This window comes from Xenopus laevis, chromosome 7L (assembly GCF_017654675.1).
Source record: "Xenopus laevis strain J_2021 chromosome 7L, Xenopus_laevis_v10.1, whole genome shotgun sequence".
In the NCBI taxonomy this organism is placed as follows: Eukaryota; Metazoa; Chordata; class Amphibia; order Anura; family Pipidae; genus Xenopus; species Xenopus laevis.
Genome location: NC_054383.1, coordinates 24,054,617 through 24,064,003, shown reverse-complemented (window position 1 = coordinate 24,064,003; position 9,387 = coordinate 24,054,617).

Sequence of the window (9,387 nt, the reverse complement as noted above, 5' to 3'; positions counted from 1 at the left end):
AGGGCCTTTATATAGCAGGCGACTCCACTACTGATGACAAGTTATTGAAGAGGCTGTTACCTTATATAGTTATTTATGATAGAGTTTTACTGTTTGTTTCAGTCACACCCCAAGCTGCACCTCAGCATCCGCTAATTAAATCTGACTAACCCGTTTGGTTAGTCTTTATAGGATTTACAGAAGCATATATGTTAAAGGGGATACTGAACAAACAAGGTTTTGCCTCGATGATCCTCTATATGTTGTTTACAAATGTAATTGCTATTGAAAGCAGTATCTGTTCTCTACACTGTTGGTTCTGACAATGTAGGAGAATGTATCCAGGTCTTCCTTGCTGGCTTCTTCTACATTGTTTCAATAGTCAGAACCAACAAGAACACCATTGGAGGTGTGTCAAAGAGAGAGATGAACTATATTTAAATCTTCGTAAAAATGGCACTGTGACACAAACGAGTGCTGTGTTTGTTTACCTTAAATGCACTTGTGTAAATGTGACCAATCACAATGTTGTCATCTGGTGTGCACATGCTAAATATTGCATTTTTAAATTCTTTCACGCCACAGTTCCCAAGGTATTTTGGCAATTAGCTCACACCCCTAGCCCTTAACTAACGCTGCATAGCAAGAAAGGACAACACACCTTGTTATTTATGTAGTTTCTTGTCTTGTCTTATCTATAGAAAGTTTATTTATAGAGATTATGCACCAGTCCCTGCCCCAGTGGAGTTGCCCTATCACATTCATACATACTAGGGTTAAGGGCAGAGACACACGGTCAGATTCGTCGCCTGGCGACAAATCTCCTCTTCTTCGGGGCGACTATTCTCCCCAAACTGCCTTACCCTTCCTTACCGCCAGCAAGAATGTAAATCGCCAGCAGGATATATATACTTTAATTAAAAAATGTGTACCGTTTTTATAAGAAACCTGACTGTATGCAGTGAAATACTCCCTTCATTTACTGCTGTGGATAGGAATTGTCAGATGGTCCCTAAATGCTGAGCAGGGAAACAATCATACTTATGAACAGCAGGGGGAGCCCCCGCCTTACTTCTCAGCCATGCAGAACTCAAGCAGCTTTGTTTATGATGATCCCTAAGCAGCCCAGACCACACTGAGCATGTGCACAGTCTTAGTCTTGAAAAGATGTTTAACAAAGTTACAAGATGGTGACCCCCAATGGCCAACTTTGAAAGGATAAATCATTTGTTTGATTAGGCTTGTGGTGCAGTAAGTTCATGCTTATGTTTAATATACAAAATACAGCATTTCTGGCCTTATTCTATATTAGACTTTCCTTGTCCTTTAAGATGATTTAAGATGATAAATCAGCAATTAGGAGGGGTGACTTGGATAAGAGACTGCTAAGAAAAGAGGCATTTTGGACATATCGGCGATGGAGTCTCTAGGAGGCATGAATAGGGAATGAGAGTTGACATGCTACTACTAATATATGATTTTATGTAATTGAATGTGATGTGATTATTTATACTGCTTTACTCCTATGAATTAATATGTATTTTTTAATGGTACTAAGTTTGAATTTGATACCCCTTCTTTGGGTCATTTACTCCTATGAATTAATATACAAATTAATATGTATTTTTTAATGGTACTAAGTATGAATTGAATACCCCTTCTTTGGGTCATAAGGATATATATGCTATTCATGGCTTAATCTACTTTGTTTATTAAAAGGTTAATATTTTCAGGGTGTGGCTATGGGATATTTAACTTTCTCTGCTGTAGGTGGATTATGTGATCACTTCTGAGGATGTGGCGATACACCACGAAACGCGTAAAGTTCATGATCCACGGTTCAATGATATGATGTACTGGACTAGTTTAAAGATGAACTATTAAAGCCTTTCAATTTAATACCTCTTAGTGCTCTGTGGTTTTTGATATTTCCATTCAGAAATACAATCTGGTGTGGCTTTACTGTACCTCTATAGAAAAGCAGAATCCCTGCAACAAACAAGAGCAGCATCAGGATGAGTTTGTCACGATTTCTTGTTCTCTGGTGCCCCTTGTGTTAAGATTGTGGAACTGCTGTACAAAATCATTTTAGCTCCACTGAGAGAGTGGGAGGCTACTTTACAGTTCTACCTGATTTAAACACTTATTGAATTAGATGGAGGAGACCTTGCTGAAACACTAGATACAATAATGTGAAAGGTTTGCTACTTGGATCAAATTTATGTATAATTCATAGACATAGATAGATAGGCTTCCATGTTACAACATACTCTTGAATTTAGGAGCAATTTGCAGGCTGCAGTAACATTTTTTCAAAGCAGCAAAGCTCTGCATGAAGGGTTTCTCACAGTTAGCTGCCAAACTGGATATGAATACAGCCAGTGTAGCTTGGGTGGCTGCTCAGGGGCCCACTAGGACACAGGGGCCTATTCCGTTTTGAAATACTGTTTACACCCTGTTAGTTTCAGTGCAACCTCCTGACATTGCAGTGTGCCAGCACCCCATTCTTTGTCAAGTCTCTGCCTCTGCCCACACACCAGCAGGGCCAGATTTAAAGTTTTTGCTCCCTTCGGCCTCTCTGTTGCTTGCACCCCAACACTGCTTGCACCCCAACACTGCTTGCACCCTTCCCACACTCGCGCCTCCCCACCTCGCTCTCATCCACCTGCTAGTCTCTCCTGCCACCACTGTTATGGGCACTTCCACCCGTGGACTTTGCGGGTGGAAGGTTCAAACAGCTGCCACAATCACAATCCCCCACCAAGCTCCAATGGAGATGCGGCCACCCCCCCCCCCCACACCATACTTGCTGGACTTGGCCCAGGCCTTTGTGGCCTGCCCACAAATCCAGGCCTGTACACCAGCCCCACCCTCCATATCAATAAAGAGGTTAACAGCATGTTTAGTTCACTTCTGCATTGTCAGTGCATTATCCCCTGGTAACTTTACCACTGGCTCCAAGCCCATATATGGCAATTTCAGCAAAATACAGGGTTCCAGATTTTCACGAGACCAGCAGAAAACTGTCATCTGCACTGGCCCAGACAGTTTGAACAAGTTATTTTTGTTGGCCACCAAAAGCCTCCCAAAGAGACTTGCTAGACTGAACATTGATAGCTGGGCTAACCAGAGTGTATGATTCCATCTAATCTGCATAGAAAGGAGTCATCAGAAACTACAGACTAAATGACTGTGCATGTATTGTATTCTTATTTTCATCTCTGGGCATGAACAGCCCTTAAAGGAGAACTAAAACCTAAAAATTGATATTGATAAAAATACCATATTTTATACACTGAACTTATTGCAGTAGCGTAAAGTTTCAACTTATTAAGGGGGGTCACCATCTTGAAAAGTGTCTGTGACACTCACATGCTCAGTGGGCTCTGAGAAGCTTAGGGGTCATCTAAAATTATCAAGCAGAAAATGAAGTTGGCCTGTAATATAAGCTGATGCTACAGGGCTGATTATTACATTTTGATACTAACTGCACAGGTTTCTGACCTGCCATGTAGTAATTATCTGTATTAATTATTAATCAGCCTTATATTGTGACATTTCTATTCTATGTGTACTGTATACTGTGTGTGGGTCCCTAAGCTCAGTAAGTGACAGCAGCACAGAGCATGTGCAGTGAATCAGCAGAAAAGAAGATGGGGAGCTACTGGGGCATCTTTGGAGACACAAATCTTTACTGCTAAAGGGCTGTGGTTGCCTTGGGCTGGTACAGAAGTCCATAACATAATGTACAAATTTCTAGCTACTTCTTAAGTTAAGCTTTAGTTCTCCTTTAACAAGGTTTAAGGTGGCAATACACAGAGAGATCCGCTCGTTTGGCGACGAGCTTATCTCACCCCGATATGCCCACCTTGAGGTGGGCGATATCAGGCTGATCCGATCCTGGGCCCAATGATCAGATCAGAACGGAGGTAAACGGGTGGTCGGATAACGTGACCGCATCAACGAACAGATGCAGGTGCGATACGAGATTTTTAGTCCCATCTGATCGAGATCTGGCTGACTTTCACCCCGATCTCGATCGGGGAAGCCCATCGGAGGGCCCCATACCTGGGCTAATAAGCTGCCAATTCGGTCTGTCGGCAGCTTTTATCAGCCCGTGTATGGCCACCTTAAGACAGCCTTTTATTTGCATTTACTTAACTGATTTCCACTATTTCTTAATTCTCCTAGGCCACTGGTCACATGGCCTCTTGGCAATTAGCTCACGTCCCTAGTCCTTAAAGGAACAGTAACACCAAAAAATGGAAGTGTTTTAAAGTAATGAAAATATCATGTACTGTTTCCCTGCACTGGTAAAACTGATGTTTGCTTCAGAAACACTACTATAGTTCATATAAACAAGCTGCTGTGGAGTAATGGCGGAAATTGAAAAACAGCTAAATGGCACAGGTTAACTAATGGATAACAGATAACACCATTAGACAGACAGAGCTTATTAGCTATCTGCTGTGTAATCTGAGCCTTTTCTCCTTTGAATGGCTCCCCCCATTGCTACACAGCAGCTTATTTATATAAACAATAGTATTGTTTCTTAAGCAAACACAGCAGTTTTACCAGTGCAGGGCAACACTGCATTATATTTTCATTACTTTATAACACTTTTATTTTTTGACGTTACTGTTCCTTTAAATAAACCAGTTTAGCGAAACAAAGCTTAGATAACCATTTCAAAGTATAGGACAGGGGCCACAAAAGGAAAACTGATATTTTCTCCCCATGCTTAACACATTTTTTCTGCACTGAATCACTGCAGGTCTCTGCCCTGTGCTCATGAGGGGTGGTTTGGGAGAGGCATTTAGGTATCCCCCTGCCAACCCCTATTTGCGGGAGAATTTTGTGAGTGTGGCAGACCCAGGCCTTACTATTATCTTACTACCTGCCCTAGAACCCCCTAAGGTGTTAAAAACTGAACAAGTTGGGTTTCCAGCTTTTGTCTGTTTATCTGTTTTTATTCTGTTTGTTCTGTTTACCTGGTCAGTAATGGCCAATGCGGTATCATATTGGCAAAATTCTTTCTTGGTTTCAGATCTGAAACCCAGACAGGCCATGTACCAGACAAGTGGCAACCCTTGAGACAAGTTACCTAGATTTCCCCACTGTCCTGAATGATTCCAGGCCGTATTAAACAGAGGGGGACTTGAGACTTTATTTCATGTTAACATGCAGTGTAAAAAGTTAAAAATTAATTTAAAATTACATTTTTAAAAACAGAGAACTAGATTGCTATCTCCTTGATAGCTTGGGATGAGTTGACATTGGACTTTCATCTTTTATCCCAGCCATTGTCGGACTGGAGGGACCTGAAACCCACCATCAAATCTGACCTCAAGAGTCCCCCAAATACTAAAGCCAACAGTGGAAAAAAAGGAAATATATATTATATTATAATATATTCAAGTCCACATTTCATTTGAGGTCAGAGCAGAAGGGATCCCCTACTTCGTCATACCTAAAGTTGTTTCGCTTGTCCACAAAAAGGGCCCATTTGTGCTGCCACAAGAGCATGCCCTATAGTTCTTTTGCACACTAACAATCTGCTCTCTGCACCTTGTGCCAGACAAGAAAAATCTAATGGGAGGTGCAAAGCACAACATCAGTGGATAATATTGGGCCATGCCAAATGTGGTTATAAGGCTGCTTACTCGGCCAGCAATGCACGTTCACATGTGAGGGTGTCCACAGTCCCACGTATTATTGCGCGTCTGTGCACATCACGGAATATTCACTCTATAGTTGGCAAAGGGCTGCGTCTTCAAGACTGCAGCAATCCCGATGCAAGACACACTGTTTTTACAGCCCTTTGCTCCATATTTAAGGGTGTTCTGTAATTGCTGCAGTTCTTGGTTGTCTTGAGCTATCTCTACTCCCTGGCCTATTATTCTGATTGGATTCTTTGTTATGATCTGGCCTGTTTCCTGTTTTTTGCTTGTTTATTGCCTGACCTGACCTTTCTGCCTAATACCCGTGATCTGACTACGAGTCCTGCCTGTTCCTTGGATACTGCCTATCCACCAGGTGTGCCCAGTGTTAGTGTGAGCTGCTTCAGGGTCTCTTTCTACATTCGTCAGGCCTGAATTTGGGGAAAGGCCACAAAGGCCCAGGCCTAGGGCAGCAGAATTTTAGGGGGCGGCATGCTGCCCAATCACACCCGAATTGGTTTGGAAACACAAGGGATTTGCAGGAGATATAATTGTTTTCCTATGCCAAATGCCCAGTACTCTGAACCTAATGCTATAAATTGAATGAACAGTAGCGGGCCTAGGGGCTCTTGCTATGTAAATCCAGCCCTGAAAATTGTCACCTCGGCAAGTCTGACATTGGTGTTATAGGACCCCCCTGGACTGGGTCTAGCCTGTCTAGTATCCTGGTGGGCCAGTCCAACCTTTACAACAGCAGCCCCTTGGGATATTCCTAAAGAACTACTCATAGAGCACAGTAACTCATAATGCTTTATCTGCAAACTGCTCGTAGATAAACAGCAGCCAAAACGTTCACCATTCCATACAAATGTATCAAGGTTTATATTTGAACAAGGTACAAATCCCACCCTTCCATTTTGCTGCAGGCTTTTTGGCAACAGCTTGTCTCCTCTTTTCCATTGGGATGTCTCTAATTATCAGCACACTAAAAAAACAGCAATAACGGAAGAATCATATTCTCCAAGCTCATTAGTGCGGCTGCTCTCAATTAAAAGCAGACTTTGTTATCTGTGCGTGTATGCCTATGTGGGGTCTATGTGGGGTTTATCAGAAAACCCTAGCAATTGCTTTTCTATGTGCCTCCCATAGCAAGTTCCCCCTACATTTTTAATTTTGCTGAGTAATGTATTCATATAGAATGTTCTGTGAATTCTATTCAATATGGCAGCATCTATTGTTCCTATACCATCATGCTGGCTGGACTAGCCAATATTACTATTGCTGCTAGAATTTTACTATTATTTCCCATGTACCCTGTTCAAGAGGGCAGCACATACTGAGTTGTACCCCCTGAGACAGGTATCTGACAGTAACTAAAGGGAAATAAGTCCTCCATAGCAGCATTGATCAACCATGAGTTAAACCTGGCTCCTTAGTCCTTTTTTATTTCCTAGTGGAGCTGGAAATGTTAAACTTATACTATTTGTAGAAACTTAAATCCAAATGGCACTGTGCATGCCCCCGCCTGATGTTTCATCACCCGTTTGTAATTGCACAGGTTTCCCTTGTGGTAAATCATTGGAGAATACTTTTGCATTTGTTTGGGTGGCTTGCCTGGCAGTGAGGGTGGGGTAAAGAGGATAAGTGGTGCTAAATGTAACTGTCACTGAATTAAACCATACCTCTTGGAAGAAAGAGTCATTAAATCATGGCCGTAATTAGGTATAGGCAGAAGAATCAGCAGCAGGGTGCAGCAGCAGGGTGGGCGCACAATTATTTAAAAAAAAATAATAAATAATTACATGATATGCTCCAGTCCTGCTTCCCTGAGTCCCCCCTAGTTCTTGAAATGGCAAACGGGAGCTCAGCGCTATTGTGGTGAGAGGGTGGGTGACAGGTGACCAAAAAGGTGGCAAGCAGGAGCAGTCGGCAATGTAAGAGATACTTGGCTTGGGTGCCATTACCTCTTGACCTGCCTTTGTTCATGAAAGGGATAGATCCCCACAGGAGCCCCTGGATTGCCTGACAGGTAGAGGAGGAGAACCACATGAGCCAATGGAATGTTAGAATCTGACCATTGTAGAAAAAGTCTGGGCAGAGCAAGATCAGGGAGGTGCAGCATTATGGGAATAAAAGTCCAATTTTTGCTTCAGTTATTCCAATTTTTGTATATTACCACTGACCCACCGACCCACCCTGGGGGTCTGGTAATAATGTTTCAACTATAGGCTGCCCTTGCTTTCACTGGAGCTCAGGAATGTAGAGAAATATTTATCAAAGAGGTAAACTCGAGTTCCCCACAGTTCACTAAAGTGAAATTCTGCTTCCACTGCTCTCTATTCATATTTATGGGTTTTTTAAGGTCAATGGGTGAAATCTCATTTGGGTTTTCCATCAAGACAAAAAGTTTTAAGTCTTAGCCTGTATCTTTAAGCCCTGTTCTGTTTATGCAAAGGAAGCCAAGTTTAGCCCTTTTCCAAAATCAATGGGATCTGTGGCAATAGCAGTGTTAATACTGAATGCCCACAAGGGGGCAGCAGTAGAGTTTGGATGAGGAACAGCAATTTGAGATCACTATATACTGTGCGTATTTATATATCTATACATATGTATCATTACAGTGTTCCCTAAAATCTTTATGCACTAAAATTCTATATTGAAGTATCAACATATTATTCTTTCTCAAAAAAAAGATTTTTCAAGATTTAAAGTAGGGATGCAACGAATCCACTATTTTGGATTTGTCCGAACCCCCGAACCCTTCGCAAAATATTTGGCCAAATACAGAACCGAATCCTAATTTGCATATGCACGTATGCAGAAGCAATTCTATTTCTAAGGACAATACTTCAGTTAATTTTGGACTATATTTAACTTCGGGGTGCACCGAATCCCCTATTTTGGATTTGACCGAAATCCCCGAATCCTTCACAAAAGATTTGGCCGAATACCGAACCGAATTTTAATTTTCATATGCAAATTAGGAGTGGGAAGGGGAAAACTTTTTTTACTTCCTTGTTTTGTGACAAAAAGTCACGTGATTTCCCTCCCCGCCCCTAATTTGCATATGCAAATTAGGATTTGGATTCAGTTCGGCTGGGCAGAAGGATTTGGCTGAATCCTGCTGAAAAAGGCCGAATCCCGAACAGAATCCTGGATTTGGTGCATCCCTAATTTAAAGCGGTTGTTCACCTAACAGTATGATTTAAAGTGTGATATTCTGAGTCAATTTGCAATTGGTTTTCATCTTTTATTAATTGAGGTTTTTGAGTCTGAATAGGCTTTTTATTCAGCAGCTCTCCAGTTTTCAGTTTCAGCAATGCGGTTGCTACAGTCCAAATTCCCCTAGCAACCATGCACTGATTTGAATAAGTGAGTGGAATATGATTAGGAGAGGGCATAAATAGAATAATAAGTAATAAAAAGTAGCAATAACAATACATTTGTAGCCTTACAGAGAATTTGTTTTTTAGATCAGTGACCCCCCATTTGAAAGCTGGAAACAGTCAGAAGAAGCAGGTAAATCATTTAAAAAATTTAAAAAAAAGAAAAAATGAAGGCCAATTGAAAAGCTGCTTAGAATAAGCCAATGTACAACATGCTTAAAGTTAACTTAAAGGTGAACCAACCCATTTAAAAAAAGTTTTTATCAAGGTCCCACTGAAAGGTTTCTGTTCTTATAAAAGCTGTACCCAAGTACTGACCTGCTGGTCTATGAGAAAGCCAGGGTAAGAAGAGGAATAAGTAA